The 19,360-nt window shown below is 48.4% G+C and overlaps 2 long non-coding RNA genes across 3 annotated transcripts; one reads left to right on the top strand and one right to left on the bottom strand.

Annotated features, from left to right (window-relative positions):
- The first annotated feature begins 2,582 nt into the window (after positions 1-2,582).
- Positions 2,583-5,091, top strand: LOC136610508 (uncharacterized). The gene is made up of 3 exons (XR_010790089.1): positions 2,583-2,653; positions 2,975-3,082; positions 4,619-5,091. It is a non-coding gene; the product is annotated as an uncharacterized lncRNA (long non-coding RNA).
- A 1,603-nt stretch (positions 5,092-6,694) lies between these two features.
- Positions 6,695-16,365, bottom strand: LOC136611250 (uncharacterized). 2 transcript variants are annotated; one of them, XR_010790241.1, is made up of 3 exons: positions 16,239-16,365; positions 15,431-15,601; positions 6,695-6,799 (listed from the first exon to the last, which is right to left on the bottom strand). It is a non-coding gene; the product is annotated as an uncharacterized lncRNA (long non-coding RNA). The 2 variants fall into 2 exon arrangements; XR_010790242.1 differs by lacking the exon at positions 6,695-6,799 and adding an exon at positions 15,063-15,187.
- Positions 16,366-19,360: the final 2,995 nt, after the last annotated feature.

The following is a 19,360-nucleotide window of genomic DNA, read 5'->3' as shown; positions in this document are numbered from 1 at the left end:
GTGCTGATATATGGCATCAATTTAAACTGCTTAGCCATGCAATGTTAATTAAACATCATGGCGGGAAGGAAAGCACAAAATACTATATTTAACAGGCTTTTTAAACTTTTTTTTTTTAACCCCTTCCCGCTGCAGGGCGTAAGTTTACGTCCTGGCAGCGTGGTACTTCCCGCAACAGGACGTAAACTTACGTCCTGGAGATAGTGCGGGATCATATGTGATCCTGCGCTATCCCTCAGCGGGAGCCGGCTGTCAGTCACAGCCGGCGTCCCGCTGCAACAGCGGGGGGGGGGGCATCGGAGATGCCCCCCCCCGCTGTTAACCCCTTCCCTGCCGCGATCTAAGTAGATCGCGGCAGGGAAAGAGTTCACAGAGGGAGCGGACTCCCTCTGTGTCTCCGGCCGGAACTCGCGATGGCGTCCTGTATTGCCTATGCCTGAGATCGCTGTATGAGCGATAAGGCATGCCTTATGACAGCGATCATCAGGGCAGTGGTCAAAGTCCCTCAGAGGGACACAAACAGTGTAAAAAAAGAAAGATTAAAAAAATGAATTAAAAAAATGTAAAAAAAGAGTAAAAAAACCATTTTTTTATGCTTTTTCTCAGATTAGCATAAAAAAAGGTAAAAAAAAAATAAAACCCCACATATTTGGTATTGTCGCATCGGTACCGACGCGTACAATAAGTTGCACATGTTTTTGACTGTGCATGGAAAAAAACGCTAAAAAAAACGCTAAAAAACTGAGGCAAAATGCTAAAAATTAGCATTTTGCCTCATTAAAAACGCAATAAAAGTGATCAAAAAAGCCGTATGTACCCCAAAATGGTACCAATAAAATCTACAGCTCGTCTCGCAAAAAATAAGCCCTCATAGAGCTCCGTACATCAAAAAATAAAAAAGTTACAGGACTTTGAATGCAGCAATTTAGAATAGAAAAAAGATTTCCAAAAAAAGGGTTTTTATTGCAGAAAAGTGGGAAAACCTAAAAAAATGTTAGAATTTTGGTATCGTTGTAACCGTACCGGTCTGCAGAAAAAATGGAAAGTCTCATTTATGCTGCATGATTAACGGTGTAAAAAAAAAAAAAAAATCTATGGCAGAATTGATGTGTTTTCTCTCTCTGTTATCATAAAAAAAAAATAGTTTTACAATATAGTCTATGTACCCAAAATTGGCATCGATAAAAACTACAGTTCGCCACAGAAAAAACAAGCCCTCATACGGCCGCGTCGACGGAAAAATAAAAAAGTTATGGATTTTGATAAACAGAGAAGAAAATCCGCCAAAAATTGTTGCGTCCTTAAGCCCAAAATAGGCCATGTCAGGAAGGGGTTAAACAGCTAAATAGTCCGTAAAATGGAGTCTGACATGAAGCTGGAGATAAATCAGGGTGGGCCACCCGCTCACATCTCCGCTGGAAAAGCTTTTACGACTCTTAGCTCAGCTGGATCTGCAATGGAAATGATGAGTTTAGCTTCGAAGCCGCCCATTATTCATGTAAGATGGGGCTAAAGGCCAACAGTGCCACCCCTCTTACAGGTGTCTGGGTAGCGGGGGGACCTCCCATGTGTGACCACACATTTCTCTTCACATGGTGTCTGAGAAATATAGGTTTCTTTCACTCGTGTTACCAGAACATTTGTCACGCAGCTCCAAAAATACAAATGAAGATGGATATGATGAGATATGAAAAATATTCAGCGATTCATTTAGGCACACAAAGGAGACACGTTTCAAAGGTCCAAAGGGGAACAGAATACATTCTAGACAGTAAAGCTAAAACTGCTACATAAAATGATTTGCAGGGGAAGCAGTCATGTTTGTTTTAATTGTAATTTTCCCGGCGTCATCCTGACGGCAGACATGGAGGTTGCACCTTGACCTCGTAGGGACAGGAAGCAAGAGACTTCAAAAGGCTCCTCCCGCCTGCATATTACCACTTTCAGCCGCAGTTCTCCGGCACGGCCGATTCAGCCAATCAGCTGGCTGGAATCGGCACCACATGACTTAGCATTGTGCCCGCGCATTGCCGTGCACGATGAGCTGTGCCCGCGCGTCACGTGAGCTGTGACGTCACCGAGCCTTGCATTTGCCCGCGGATTCTGACCACTATTCATCTACAGAGGAGTGTAAGTTGTATAAAAGGCTCCAACCCTCAGCTTCCTCTGTAGGTGAATAGGGCTCGGAATCCGCGGGCAAATTCAAGGGTCGATGACGTCACGGGTCACGTGACGCGCGGGCACAGCTCTCATCGTGCACGGCTGCTGAACTGTACTGCTCGTGCATGATGGTAAGTCACGTGGTGCCGATTCCAGCCACCTCATTGGCTGGAATCAGCAGCGTGCATAACTGAAACGATTAGTGTTAATATGCTGCCGGGGCGCATATTACCACTTTCAGCCGCAGTTCTCCGGCGCGGCTGATTCAGCCAATCAGCTGGCTGGAATCGGCACCACGTGACTCAGCGGCGTGCCCGCGCGTTGCCATGCACGATGAGCTGTGCCCGCGCGTCACGTGAGCTGTAATGTCACCAAGCCTTGCATTTGCCCGCGGATTCTGACCACTATTCATCTACAGAGGAAGCAAGCTGATGGTTGGACGCCTTTTTCCCAATTTACAAGATGGGAGAGTAAGATTTGTGCGCTACGTGTGGTGAGTACCCACTTGAGATTTGTGCGCTGTGCGCTACGTGTGGAGACGCGGTCACCTGAGATTTGCGCGCTACGTGTGGAGACGCGGTCACCTGAGACTTGTGCGCTACCTGTGGAGACGCGGTCACCTGAGATTTGTGCGCTGTGCGCTACGTGTGGAGACGCCGTCACCTGAGATTTTACGTGTGGAGACGCGGTCACCTGAGATTTGTGCGCTGTGCACTACGTGTGAAGACGCGGTCACCTGAGATTTTACGTGTGGAGACGCGGTCACCTGAGATTTGTGTGCCGTGCGGTACGTGTGAAGACGCGGCCACCCGAGATTTGTGCGCCTTATTGCAAAATTACGTGTGGATAGGATCCTGACGTTTGGACGCGTTTCGAGAAGAATTTCGCTTCGCTTTGACACCATCTGACATCACTCAGCGAGGTAAGCTGCTGCATCTGCCAAAATTTTCATTGCGTGCATCTGCTGATGTGTGCATATTTGGCGCATATTTGCAAGTTTTCGCTTGCATCTGCTGATATGCGCATATTTGCAGGTTTTCTCCTGCATCACCTGATATGTGCATATTTGCAGGTTTTTGCTTGCATGTGGTGATGTGCTCTCCGTTTTCCACAGGACGACTCTTCTGGAGAGGAACCTGACATTTGGCTGCGTTTTGTAGAACGTACGGAACCGGAGATTGGCGTTTTAGGTGCTGATCTCGCATTTGCCCCCCGCCTTTTGGAGAGGACGACTGTTCTGGAGAGGAATTTCGCTTCGCTAGGACACCATCTGACGTCACTCGGCGAGGTAAGCTGCTGCATCTGCCAAATTTTTCATTGCTTGCATCTACTCATATGTGCCTACAGGTATGCATGTATGTATGCGTGCCTACATGTATGCATGTATGTATGCGTGCATATATGTATGCATGCATGTATGTATGCGTGCCTATATGTATGCATGTATGTATGCGTGCCTATATGTATGCATGTATGTATGCGTGCCTATATGTATGCATGTATGCATGCGTGCATATATGTATGCATGTATGTATGCGTGCATATATGTATGCATGTATGCATGCGTGCATATATGTATGTATGTATGTATGCGTGCATATATGTATGCATGTATGTATGCGTGCATATATGTATGCATGTATGTATGCGTGCATATATGTATGCATGTATGTATGCGTGCATATATGTATGCATGTATGTATGCGTGCATATATGTATGCATGTATGTATGCGTGCATATATGCATGCATGTATGTTTGCGTGCATGTATGCGTGCATGTATGTATGCGTGTATGTATGCGTGCATATATGTATGCGTGTATGTATGCGTGCATATATGTATGCGTGTATGTATGCGTGCATGTATGTATGCGTGCATGTATGTATGCGTGTATGTATGCGTGCATATATGTATGCGTGTATGTATGTGTGCATATATGTATGCGTGTATGTATGCGTGCATATATGCATGCATGTATGTATGCGTGCATATATGCATGCATGTATGTATGCGTGCGTGTATGTATGCGTGCGTGTATGTATGCGTGTGTGTGTGTGTGCGTGTGTGTATGTATGTATGCGTGTATGCATGTATGTATGCGTGCGTGCGTGTATGTATGCGTGCATGCATGTATGCTCACCCACTTACTCAGCCACCCCCTCTCTCACACACACACTTGCTGTGTTAAATTCGTCTTATTGGCCGAAAAATACATTACATTAGAATTGAATATTTAATTCCTTTTTTTAGCAAACGTACAGGTTCCATCACAATACTGCACCTAATTTGCACTAACTGAACAAACCTTCGGAGAAACATACCAATTGTCCAAATACGATGTCTTTATCTATTAAAGTAAGAGTGAAGAAAAGCAGGGACAGTGCAATAACTATGAAAACCCACGGAATTAAGCCAATTGCAGGCAGGGTTAATTTTTTTTTTTCTTTCTCGTTATAGGTCAGCTGTTACGTTTTGGTCAGAATACTGCACTGTGGTAACCGTTTCCGGTGCTCACAACCACAGAGTTGAATCACCAGAGAGCCAGAAGTTCCCAGATGTTGGCTCAGGAGGACGCTTAAAAGCTGGAAATGGCCCATCACCTGCTATGGAAATACATCATCAGGATCTGATGGAGCAGTACGATGAAGATTGTCAGGTTGCATGTGATGCTGCTCACTGTCCCTCGTTAGTCGGTTCACAGTTTATACACTAAGCTATTTATCCCCTTAGAGAACAAGCCTGTTTGCGCCTTAGTGACAGACCGAAAATTTGGAACTTTACATGTGTCACTTGACATATCATAAGTCCGTAAAGGTTTTGCATATCCAAGTGACTGACATTTTTTTCTTCCCCTTGTTGTACTTCTGTTAGGTAGTAAAAAAGGACTGTTAAAAGTTGTGTATATTTATTAAAATTGCTACTTTGCACAATTTTGAATTTTCAATGTTTCACATTGTCAAATGTCATATATAAAATAAGTGCAAACATACTGTACAAATTTGCTAACATATATATTTCCATCTGTTCACTTTATTCTGGAAGCACGGTTTAAAACTTTTGTAAATTTATTTTTTCCATTTAGGAGACGTACAAATTTAACATTACTTTTCAGAATTTTGAGGAACACTTAGTTTTCCTACACCAATCCAAGTTTGCAAAGGCTGCTAGGTGTCATAATTAAGGATGAGCGAGTATACTCGCTAAGGCACTACTCGTTCAAGTAATGTGCCTTAGACGAGTATCTCCCTGCTCGTCCATAAAGATTCGGGGACCGCTGCGGCTGACAGGTGAGTCGCAGGGGAGAGAGAGATCTCCCCTCCGTTCCTCCCCGCTCTCCCCCGCGGCGGCCCCCGAATCTTTAAGGACGAGCAGGGAGATACTCGTTTAAGGCACATTACTCGAACGAGTAGTGCCTTAGCGAGTATACTCGCTCATCCTTAGTCATAATGATAGATACCCTTACAAATTACCACATTTTAAAAACTGCACCCCTTAATGTATTCTCTGATAGGGTCAGGAGTATTTTGACCCCACATTTATTTTTAGGAATTAATGCAATTTAGGAGACCAAATAATATTTAATTTTTAGAAAACATGTCCTTTTCAAGACCTTTTTTTTTTCTATATTGCGCATCAAAAGGAGGATTGAACCTCCGAAATGGATACCCCTATTTTGTCTCGTGTTCACAAGTATACACATTGTGGCCCTAATGTTATGTCTGTATGCACCACTGGGCCCAAAAAGAAAGGAGTAGTCAGTGGCTTTCTGAACAGACTGTTACAATCGTGTGAGCAGATAAAGCAGAGGGCCCACACGATCGTGACTAAAGGAGTGGTAGTCTAGTAGTATACACGCACACAGGGAACACAGGAGAGTCACACAGTATCCAGGCAACCAAGCCTGTGCTACAGGGAGGATGACAGTGGCCCTACCTAAGCGGGGACATCAGCCGAGTAAGAGGGCGGCCCAGCGATCTTAAGAACTGGGCCCTAGCAGATCTGAGGAGCCACACCACAGAACAGGAGTCATACACATGCCACATAACAGACACCGCCAACTGCCTCAGGAGCAGGACGGGGCGCACCGCCAACTGCATCAGGACAGGGCACACCGCCAACTGCATCAGGAGCAGGACAGGGCACACCGCCAACTGCATCAGGAGCAGGACAGGGCACACTGCCAACTGCATCAGGACAGGGCACACCGCCAACTGCATCAGGAGCAGGACAGGGCACACCGCCAACTGCATCAGGAGCAGGACAGGGCACACCGCCAACTGCATCAGGAGCAGGACAGGGCACACCACCAACTGCAACGTATAGTGACAACCAGACAGACTCCACCCAATTTAGATTTTATAATTTATTGCTAGTGTGGATGTTACACCAAGGTTCATTCCGTGATTTAGACAAAAGGCCGCTGTGTTTATGGGTCTTTTTTTGTTTACTGCATTGCAGTAAAATATTGCGCAGTTTTTCAGGATCCTCCGTCATAATTCTTTTTTTTAAAAAAAAGCGTATTAAAAAAAAGGGAGTCACTGGGAAAAAAAAGTTCATAAAAAGAAGGGTTTCAAGATTGCTGAACGTCGAGGGTCTCTTCACTGTCTGCCAGCCTTCCCGTTCTCAAGGACGTCAGATCTGCAGGAAATGACGAGAAATCAGCAGGTTAACAGTCACATCCCACCAGTATTACTGATTCCTAGATCCGCTCAACCCAGTTACAATGACCACTACTCCCCCAACCAGGTCTGAAGAATTATACATACATACACACACGCATGTATACATACACACACACACACGCATGTATACATACATATACACACGCATGTATACATACATACACACACGCATGTATACATATATACACACATGTATACATACATACACGCATGCACGTATACATACATACACGCACGCACGTATACATACATACACGCACGCACGTATACATACATACACGCATGTATACATACATACACGCACGCACGTATACATACATACACGCACGCACGTATACATACATACACGCACGTATACATACATACACGCACGCACGTATACATACATAAACGCACGCACGTATACATACATACATACATGCATGCACGCATGTATACATACATGCATGCACACATGTATACATACATACATGCACGCATGTATACATGCACGCATGCACGCATGTATACATACATGCATGCACGCATGTATACATACATACATGCACGCATGTATACATACATGCACGCATGTATGCATCCATACATGCACGCATGTATACATGCACGCATGTATACATCCATACATGCACGCATGTATACATACATGCACGCATGTATGCATACATACATACACGTATGCATGCACGCACGTATGCACACACATACATGCATGCATGCACACATGCATTACGTACACATGCATGCACTCACACGCATGCACACATGCATGCATTACGTACACATACACGCACGCACACATACACGCACACATACACGCACGCACACATACACGCATGCACACATACACGCATGCACACATACATGCATGCATGTACATATGAGTAGATGCAAGCAATGAAAAATTTGGCAGATGCAGCAGCTTACCTCGCCGAGTCATGTCAGATGGTGTACGAGCGAAGCGAAATTCTTCTTGAAACGCGTCCAAACGTCAGGATCCTCTCCACACGTAATTTTGCAATAAGGCGCACAAATCTCGGGTGGCGTCTCCACACGTAGCGCACATCGCGCAAATCTCAGGTGACCGCGTCTCCACACGTAGCGCACAGCGCACAAATCTCAGGTGACCGCGTCTCCACACGTAGCGCACAGCGCGCAAATCTCAGGTGACCGCGTCTCCACACGTAGCGCACAGCGCACAAATCTCAGGTGACGGCGTCTCCACACGTAGCGCGCAGCGCGCAAATCTCAGGTGACCGCGTCTCCACACGTAGCGCGCAGCGTGCAAATCTCAGGTGACCGCGTCTCCACACGTAGCGCGCAAATCTCAGGTGACCGCGTCTTCACACGTAGCGCACAGCGTGCAAATCTCAGGTGGGTACTCACCACACGCAGCGCACAAATCTTACTCTCCCATCTTGTAAATTCTGAAAAGTAATGTTAAATTTGTACGTCTCCTAAATGGAAAAAATAAATTTACAAAAGTTTTAAACCGTACATCCAGAATAAAGTGAACAGATGGAAATATATATATTAGCAAAGATTTGTACAGTATGTTTGCACTTATTTTATATATGACATTTGACAATGTGAAAAAATGAAAATTCAAAATTGTGCAAAGTAGCAATTTTAATAAATATACACAACTTTTAACAGTCCTTTTTTACTACCTAACAGAAGTACAACAAGGGGAAGAAAAAAATGTCACAGTCACTTGGATATGCAAAACCTTTACGGACTTATGATATGTCAAGTGACACATGTAAAGTTCCAAATTTTCGGTCTGTCACTAAGGCGCAAACAGGCTTGTTCTCTAAGGGGATAAATAGCTTAGTATATAAACTTTGAACCGACTAACGAGGGACAGTGAGCAGCATCACATGCAGCCTGACAATCTTCATCGTACTGCTCCATCAGATCCTGATGATGGATTTCCATAGCAGGTGATGGGCCATTTCCAGTTTTTAAGCGTCCTCCTGAGCCAACATCTGGGAACTTCTGGCTCTCTGGTGATTCAACTCTGTGGTTGCGAGCACTGGAAACGGTTACCACAGTGCAGTATTCTGACCAAAACGTAACAGCTGACCTATAACGAGGAAGAAAAAAAAAATCAACCCTGCCTGCAATTGGCTTAATTCCGTGGGTTTTCATAGTTATTGCACTGTCCCTGCTTTTCTTCACTCCTACTTAAATTAAATATTCAAATCTAATGTAATGTCTTTTTCGGCCAATAAGACGAATTTAACACAGCAAGTGTGTGTGTGAGAGAGAGGGGGTGGCTGAGTAAGTGGGTAAGCATACATGCATGCACGCATACATACACGCACGCATACATACACGCACGCACGCATGCATGCCTGTAGGCATACATGCACGCACGTTCGCATGCATGCACGTCCGCATACATGCATGCACAAACGCATACATGCCTGTACGCATACATGCATGCCTGTACGCATACAGGCATGCACACATTACGTACACATGCATGCATGTGCGCATGCACGCACACATGCATGTGCACATACATGCACGCATTACGCACACATGCATGTGCACATGCATTACGCACACATGCATGTGCACATGCATGCATGCACACATGCATGCACACATACACGCATGTACACATACACACATGTACACATACATGCATGCATGCATGTACACATATATGTATGCATGTACATATGAGCAGATGCATGCGATGGAAATTTTGGCAGATGCAGCAGCTTACCTCGCCGAGTGACGTCAGGTGGTGTCCGAGCGAAGCGAAATTCTTCTTGAAACGCGTCCAAACGTCAGGATCCTCTCCACACGTAATTTTGCAATAAGGCGCACAAATCTCGGGTGGCGTCTCCACACGTAGCACGCAAATCTCGGGTGACCGCGTCTCCACACGTAGCGCACAGCGCGCAAATCTCAGGTGACCGCGTCTCCACACGTAGCGCACAGCGCACAAATCTCAGGTGACCGCGTCTACACACGTAGCAGCGCACCGCGCACAAATCTCAGGTGACGGCGTCTCCACACGTAGCGCACAGCGCACAAATCTCAGGTGACGGCGTCTCCACACGTAGCGCACAGCGCGCAAATCTCAGGTGACCGCGTCTTCACACGCAGCGCGCAAATCTCAGGTGACCGCGTCTCCACACGTAGCGCGCAGCGCGCAAATCTCAGGTGACTGCGTCTCCACACGTAGCGCACAGCGCGCAAATCTCAGGTGGCCGCGTCTCCACACGTAGCGCACAGCGCACAAATCTCCGGTGGGTACTCACCACACGCAGCGCACAAATCTTACTCTCCCATCTTGTAAATTGGGAAAAAGGCGTCCAACCATCAGCTTGCTTCCTCTGTAGATGAATAGTGGTCAGAATCCGCGGGCAAATGCAAGGCTTGGTGACATTACAGCTCACGTGACGCGCGGGCACAGCTCATCGTGCATGGCAACGCGCGGGCACGCCGCTGAGTCACGTGGTGCCGATTCCAGCCAGCTGATTGGCTGAATCAGCCGCGCCGGAGAACTGCGGCTGAAAGTGGTAATATGCGCCCCGGCAGCATATTAACACTAATCGTTTCAGTTATGCACGCTGCTGATTCCAGCCAATGAGGTGGCTGGAATCGGCACCACGTGACTTACCATCATGCACGAGCAGTACAGTTCAGCAGCCGTGCACGATGAGAGCTGTGCCCGCGCGTCACGTGACCCGTGACGTCATCGACCCTTGAATTTGCCCGCGGATTCCGAGCCCTATTCACCTACAGAGGAAGCTGAGGGTTGGAGCCTTTTATACAACTTACAAGGAGGGAGAGGAAGATTTGTGCGCTACGTGTGGTGAGTACCCACCTGAGATTTGTGCGCTGTGCCCTACGTGTGGTGAGTACCCACCTGAGATTTGTGCGCTACGTGTGGAGACGCGGCCACCTGAGATTTGTGCGCTCTGCGCTACGTGTGGAGACGCGGTCACCTGAGATTTGTGCGCTACGTGTGGAGACACGGTCACCTGAGATTCATGTGCTACGTGTGGTGGAGACGCGGTCACCTGAGATTCGTGCGCTACATGTGGGAACGCGGTCACCTGAGATTTGTGCGCTGTGCGCTACGTGTGGAGACGCGGTCACCTGAGATTCGTGCGCTACATGTGGAGACGCGGTCACCTGAGATTTGTGCGCTGTGCGCTACGTGTGGAGACGTCGTCACCTGAGATTCGTGCGCTACGTGTGGTGAGTAACCAGCTGAGATTTGCGCGACGCCACCTGACGCAACCTGACTTTTTTGCAGATTCGTGTGCTACGTGTGGAGACGCCATCACCTGAGATTTGTGCGCTCTGCGCTACGTATGGAGACGCGGTCACCTGAGATTTGTGCGCTCTGCGCTACGTGTGGAAACGCGGTCACCTGAGATTTGTGCGCTGTGCGCTACGTGTGGAGACGCGGTCACCTGAGATTTGTGCGCTGTGCGCTACGTGTGGAGACGCGGTCACCTGAGATTTGTGCGCTCTGCGCTACGTGTGGAGACGCGGTCACCTGAGATTTGAGCGCTCTGCGCTACCTGTGGAGACGCGGTCACCTGAGATTTGTGCGCTACGTGTGGTGGAGATGCGGTCACCTGAGATTTGTGCGCTGTGCGCTACGTGTGGAGACGCGGTCACCTGAGATTTGTGCGCTGTGCGCTACGTGTGGAGACGCGTTCACCTGAGATTCGTGCGCTACGTGTGGTGGAGACGCGGTCACCTGAGATTTGTGCGCTCTGCGCTACGTGTGGAAACGCCGTCACCTGAGATTTGTGCGCTCTGCGCTACGTGTGGACACGCGGTCACCTGAGATTTGTGCGCTCTGCGCTACGTGTGGAGACGCCGTCACCTGAGATTTGTGCGCTACATGTGGAGACGCCGTCACCTGAGATTTGTGCGCTCTGCACTACTTGTGGAGATGCCGTCACCTGAGATTTGTGCGCTGTGCGCTACGTGTGGAGACACGGTCACCTGAGTTTTGTGCGCTCTGCGCTACGTGTGGAGACGAGGCCACCTGAGATTTGTGCGCTACGTGTGGAGACGCGGTAACCTGAGATTTGTGCGCTTTGCGCTACGTGTGGAGACGCGGTCACCTGAGATTTGTGCGCTACGTGTGGAGACGCGGTCACCTGAGATTCATGCGCTACGTGTGGTGGAGACGCGGTCACCTGAGATTTGTGCGCTACGTGTGGAGAGTACCCACCTGAGATTTGCGCGACGCCACCTGACGCAACCTGACTTTTTTTGCAGATTCGTGTGCTACGTGTGGAAACGCCATCACCTGAGATTTGTGCGCTCTGCGCTACGTGTGGAGACACCGTCACCTGAGATTTGTGCGCTCTGCGCTACGCGTGGAGACGCCGTCACCTGAGATTTGTGCGCTGTGCGCTACGTGTGGAGACACGGTCACCTGAGATTTGTGCGCTCTGCGCTACGTGTGGAGACGCCGTCACCTGAGATTTGTGCGCTCTGCGCTACGTGTGGAGACGCCGTCACCTGAGATTTGTGCGCCGTGCGCTACGTGTGGAGACGCTGTCACCTGAGATTCGTGCGCTACGTGTGGTGAGTATGTCACCTGAGATTTGCGCGACGCCACCTGACGCAACCTGACTTTTTTTTTGCAGATTTGTGCGCTACGTGTGGAGACGCGGCCACCTGAGATTTGTGCGCCTTTTTGCAAACTTGCGTGTGGAGAGGATCCTGACGTTTGGACGCGTTTTGAGAAAAATTTCGCTTCGCTCGGACACCACCTGATATCACTCAGCGAGGTAAGCTGCTGCATCTGACAAATTTTTCATTGCTTGCATCTGCTCATGTATGTATGTATGTATGTATGTATGTGTATATATATATATATATATGTATGTATGTATGTATCTATCTCACACAGCCGGCCATACTCGCCAGCAGCTGCAGGCAGCAGCCGGACACTTCCTGGTTGCGTAACCGCGAGACCTCATTGACGCGGTCAGGAAGTATCCGGCTGCCGCAGCACCTGCCAGATAACATGATACCCGGTGTATAAGATGACCGCCGACTTTGGACAAGAATTTGCTGTGTTAAAAATTCTTATTATAGGCCAGAAAATACATTACATAAGATCTGAGTATTTTATTTTTTTTGTATTTTTGGATCCACTAATTGCTTTTATTATTTTTATAGCAAACGTACAGGTGCCGAATTAGTGAACAAACCTTCGCAAACATATACCAACTGTCCAAATAAGATGTCTGTATGCAAACCTCCGGAATTAAGCCAATTGCAGGGTTCATTTTTTTTCTTCTTTACAGGTCAGCTGATACCTTTTTGCCTGAATACAGAGTTGATGCAGCATAGAGCCTGAGGTCCGAGATGTTGGCTCAGAAGGACGCTTACAAGCTGGTAATGGCCCATCACATGCTATGGAAATACATAAACGGGACCTGATGGAGGAATACGATGAAGATTATTGTCAGGCTGCATGTGTTGCTGCTCACTGTCCCTCATTAGTGGCTTCAAAGTTTGTACACCAAGCTATTTAACCCCTTAGTGGCAAAGCCTGTTTGTGCCGGAGCGAACTTTTAGAAATCTCCCATGTGTCACTTAACATATCATAACTCTGTAAAGGCTTTGAATATCCAAGTGATTCTGACATTGTTTTTTCATCCCCTTGTTGTTCTTCATTTAGGTGGTAAAAATAGACTGTTAGAACTTGGGTATATTTATTGAAATGGCAAATATTGGCAAAAATATCAATAAACTGTACTTTTTTCACAATTTCAAATGTTATATCTCTAATATGTGCTAAGATATATATTTCCATCTCTCTACTTTATTCTGGAAGCACGTTTTGAAAACCTTTTTTTTTCCATTTAGGAGACGTACAAATTTAACATTACTTTTCAGTGTTTTGAGGAACACAGTGTTTTCCGGCACCAAGCCAAGATTGGAAAGGCTCATGAGTGTCAGAATGATAGATACTCCCACAAATGACCCCATTTTATAAACTACACACCTTAACGTATTCACTGAGGGGGTCAGGAGGATTTTGACCCCACAATTTTTTTCAGGAATCACGCGCAGAAAACAAACCGCGGCATGCTCTAATTCTGTGCGGGGCTCGCAGAGCCCCGTACAGAAACGTCACTCTCCGGCTGCCGACTCTGCGCATGCGCCGGCTGCTAGCACATGAATCGGAGCTGCGGGAGTGGGCAAGTTCCGCACTGCTCTCTGCAGGCGCTCGGGTCGGGTCGTCTGCAGGCAGTCTGCAGGCAGCCATAGGCCTCATGTCCACTAGAAAAATACAATCCGTGCGGAATCGGCTTTCAATTGCATTATTTTTGCATGCAGATATCCGCACACATTGCTATCAATGTGATAGCAATGTGGCCGATCCGTGGTAAAATGGAGCATGCCGCGTTTTTTTCTCCCACGCGTGAAAAACGCAATTCTATTAAAATTCCATCCGCGGGTGCAAAAATCAGTTTAATGGACGGCCAATGATTCCCTATGGGCAAATCCGCTGCGGAAACCGCAATTCCATTTTGCTAGCGGACATGAGGCCTTAAGGGCTCCTTCCCACAGACTGACATCCGCTGTGTTGCCTGCAGCTATTAGGTTCTATTAAACCTAATAGCTCAATGCTTACGGTGCGGAATTCCGCGGTGAAATTCACCTGTCCTCACCCGCGGCATGCTCTATTTGGCGCGGGTATACGCGTGGACGGCTTCCATTGCAGTCTATGGAAGCCGTCCATTCACGCTATCTTCCGCTGTAGCACAGTGGAAGATAGCGTGAAACCGCCTCTATGCCTACCGCCAGCCGCGTCATATGACGCAGCTGGCGCGTCACGCGCTCTATTGCGCATGCGCGCCGAGGCGTGATGTGGGATGTGGTACTCGGGATCCGGAGGTAAGTATTGGGGTCTCTGGGGGTCGCCGTGACGGGCTCCCCCACGGAATTCCATGGCGGAGTCCGTCACAGCCGTGTGCAGCCAGCCTTACAGTGTGGGAAATCAGGAGTCTGAAAACATAAATAAGGTAAAACAAAAAACCAAATTAAAATCACGTTTTATTATTTATTAAAAATGTGGATTTTACACCAAGTGTCATTCCCTGATAAACAAAAGGCCGCTGTGTTTGCGGGTCTTTTCTGTTAACTCCATCGTAGTAAAATATTGCACATTTTTTCTGGTTCCTCCGTCATAATTCTTTGAAATAAAACGCTTATAAAAAAAAAAAAGGTGAGTCACAGGCAAAAAGCAGTCCATAAAACGAAGGGTTTCAAGATTGCTGAACATCGAGGGTCTCTTCACTGTCTGCCAGCCTTCCTATTCTCAAGGACGTCAGATCTGCAGGAAATGACGAAAAATCAGCAGGTTAACAGTCACATCCCACCAGTATTACTGATCCCTAGATCTGCTCCACCCACTTACATTGATCACTACTCCCCCAACCTGGACAGAAGAATCATATACACATATATACATATATATATATATACATACATACATACATATATATGTGTATGTGTGTATGTATGTATATATGAGCAGATGCAAGCAATGAAAAATTTGTCAGATGCAGCAGCTTACCTCGCTGAGTGATGTCAGGTGGTGTCCGAGCGAAGCGAAATTCCTCTCCACACGAGTCGTCCTCTCCAAAAGGTGGGCAAATGTGAAATCAGCACCTAAAACGACAATCTCCGGTTCCGAACGTTGTACAAAACGCAGCCACATGTCAGGTTCCTCTCCACAAGAGTCGTCCTGTGGAAAACAGAGAGCAATTCAGCACATGGAAGCGAAAACATTAAAATGTGCACATATGAGGACATGCAAGCGAAAACCTGCAAATATGCGCAAAATATGCACATATGAGCAGATGCAAGCGAAAACCTGCAAATTTGCGGAAAATATGCGCATATGAGCAGATGCAAGTGAAAACCTGCAAAGATGCGCATATGTGCAGATGCAAGCAAAAACCTGCAAATATGCGCATATGAGCAGATGCAAGCGAAAACATGCAAATATGTGCGAAATATGCGCATATGAGCAGATGAAAGCGAAAACATGCAAATATGCGCATATGAGCAGATGCAAGCGAACACATGCAAATATGCGCAAAATATGCGCATATGAGCAGATGCAAGTGAAAACCTGCAAATATGCGCATATGAGCAGATGCAAGCGAAAACCTGCAAATATGCGCATATGAGCAGATGCAAGCGAAAACCTGCAAATATGCTCAAAATATGCACATATGAGCAGATGCAAGCAAAAACCTGCAATTATGCGCAAAATATGCACATATGAGCAGATGCAAGCAAAAACCTGCTAATATGCGCAAATATGCACGTATGAGCAGATGCACGCGATGAAAATTTTGGCAGATGCAGCAGCTTACCTCGCCGAGTTATGTCAGATGGTGTCCGAACGAAGCGAAATGTTTCTCAAAACGCGTCCAAACATCAGGATCCTCTCCACACGTAAGTTTGCAAAAAGGCGCACAAATCTCAGGTGGCCGCGTCTCCACACGTACCGCACAAATCTGCAAAAAAAAAGTCAGGTGGCGTCGCGCAAATCTCAGGTGACGTACTCACTACACGTAGCGCACGAATCTCAGGGGATGGCGTCTCCACACGTAGCGCACAGCGCACGAATTTCAGGTGGCCGCGTCTCCACACGTAGCGCACAAATCTGCAAAAAAAAGTCAGGTTGCGTCAGGTGGCGTCGCGCAAATCTCAGGTGACGTGCTCACCACACATAGCGCACGAATCTCAGGTGACGGTGTCTCCACACGTAGCGCACGGCGCACAAATCTCAGGTGGCGTACTCACCACACGTAGCGCACGAATCTCAGGTGACGGCGTCTCCACACGTAGCGCACAGCGCACGAATCTCAGGTGGCCGTGTCTCCACACGTAGCGCACAAATCTGCAAAAAAAAGTCAGGTTGCGTCAGGTGGCGTCGCGCAAATCTCAGGTGACGTACTCACCACACGTAGCGCACGAATCTCAGGTTACCGCGTCTCCACACGTAGCGCACAAATCTCAGGTGACCGCGTCTCCACACGTAGCGCACAGCGCACAAATCTCAGGTGGCCGCGTCTCCACACGTAGCGCACAGCGCACAAATCTCAGGTGATGGCGTCTCCACACGTAGCGCACAGCGCACGAATTTCAGGTGGCCGCGTGTCCACACGTAGCGCACAAATCTGCAAAAAAAAGTCAGGTTGCGTCAGGTGGCGTCGCGCAAATCTCAGGTGACGTACTCACCACACGTAGCGCACGAAGCTCAGGTGACCGCGTCTCCACACACAGCGCACAAATCTCAGGTGACCGCGTCTCCACACGTAGCGCACAGCGCACAAATCTCAGGTGGCCGCGTCTCCACACGTAGCGCACGAATCTCAGGTGACCGCGTCTCCACACGTATCGCACAAATCTCAGGTGACCGTGTCTCCACACGTAGCGCACAGCGCACAAATCTCAGGTGATGGCGTCTCCACACGTAGCGCACAGCGCACAAATCTCAGGTGGCCGCGTCTCCACACGTAGCGCACAGCGCACAAATCTCTGGTGACGGCGTCTCTACACGTAGGGCACAAATCTCAGGTGGCCGCGTCTCCACACGTAGCGCACAGTGCACAAATCTCAGGTGACCGCGTCTCCACACGTAGCGCACAGCGCACAAATCTCTGGTGACGGCGTCTCTACACGTAGGGCACAAATCTCAGGTGGCCGCGTCTCCACACGTAGCGCACAGTGCACAAATCTCAGGTGACCGCGTCTCCACACGTAGCGCACAGCGCACAAATCTCAGGTGACCGCGTCTCCACACGTAGCGCAGAGCGCACAAACCTCATTGGCTGGAATTGGCAGCGTGCATAACTGAAACGATTAGTGTTAATATGCCCCCCGGCAAGCTTCCACTGACAGCACACCTTCAGAGAAGGATTTATCTGTCTAATCTGGTACTGTCTGCGTTTCTGCATCATGACTACAAAGGAACCAGAGATGGAAGCCCTGCAAACTGTAAGTGTTACTTGTTGCAGGGATGTTATGCTCAGGGATTTAGCATTGTGTGTGTGTGTGTGGGGGGGGGGGTTCCCTTATGTGCATGCATGTATATTCTGCAGGACAGGGAATCCACCCAGTCTAAACAGGACCTAAAGAAAAAACACAGGAAAGGCGCTCTGTGTCTTTAAAAAAAAAACAAAACAAAAAAAAACTGGACGAGGCATATAAAAAAGCCGCTATGCCCCGATTGTACCTCCAAGATCCTTACGGATGAACAGGCCGCATTCAGGGAAGATATTAGATGCCTGGTTAGAGAGGAGGTCCGGGCATCGATTTCCAGTCTCCCCCCAGCTCAGCAGGAAGGAAGGGCCGCTAAAAGGGCGAGGCACATACCGCTAACGAGCTCAGAGTTTGAGCAATCCCTGGGCGACTTGTCAAATGGCGAACTCTTTGACCGTCCCCCTGACGCCAGGGATGAGAATAAAAAGTACTATTTCTCATCTGGGTACCTGGTTGACCTGATCAAAGCAGTCAGGGATACAATGAAGGTCGAGGATGTGGTCGAGCCAAGGTCCGTACAGGACGACATGTCCGGCGGGCTCAGACCAAGGAAACGCACAGTGTTTCCGGTTAATGATACCCTGAAGAAAGTAATCACGGATGAGTGGGCTGCGCGGACAAACACCTCTATTTGTCCCGCGAATATAAAGAGAGACTCCGCTTTGCGGAGAAAGACGTGAGCATCTACGCGGTCTGGGAGCACGGCGGGCCACAGGTCTGACCGCCCGGGGTTCACCACCGCAGCGGTCGGAGCGGCGGACCAGAGGTCCTTGGGTCCCCTCCTTCCTCTGCCACAGCTCGGCGCAGTTGTTCTCAGCTGGGGAGAGCGGCGGGCCATAAGCTCAGATGCCTCTCTCCTCCAGGCATGCCGGCGCGGCGTCGGGCACAGGTGGCCATAATGGCCAAAAAGACAGGCCTGCCATTCAAGGACTCTCATCTTAAAGACCCGATGGACAGGGTTGCCCCCTTGATGAAACGGGCCTGGCAAACAACGGCCTATACGCTGAAGTCCAATATCGCAGCGACTTCTGTGGCGAGGTCGATGTTCCTCTGGTTGGGGGAACTCGACGACTAGATTAAACAGAAGGCTCCTAGAGATGTGTTACTGGAATGCATGCCTCTACTTAGATCAGCAACAGGCGGTCTGGCTGAAAACATGGAAAGCAGATACGGCTTCCAAAGGAAGGCCGTGTAACATCCCGGTTTCATGGCTAGCACATCTTTGGCGCGGACTTGGAGGAGATCCTAAAAAGAGCTACCGACAGGACCCACAGTTTCCCGGACCAAGCAAGAACGGGATTTCCCCACAAACCTCAGCCATCCTTCAAGCCATACCGAGGCAAAGGAAAGATGGGGCGCTGGTCCTACCCCAAAGGAGGCAGGGGTAAGACAAAAACAACCCCTTCCCCTGTAGGCTAGTAGCAGGTGGGGGGCAGACTATTGAGCT

This window comes from Eleutherodactylus coqui, chromosome 2 (genome assembly GCF_035609145.1).
Source record: "Eleutherodactylus coqui strain aEleCoq1 chromosome 2, aEleCoq1.hap1, whole genome shotgun sequence".
Classification (NCBI taxonomy): Eukaryota; Metazoa; Chordata; class Amphibia; order Anura; family Eleutherodactylidae; genus Eleutherodactylus; species Eleutherodactylus coqui.
The sequence above is the reverse complement of the archived record's forward strand: the minus strand, read 5'-3'. Positions and strand labels throughout refer to the sequence as shown.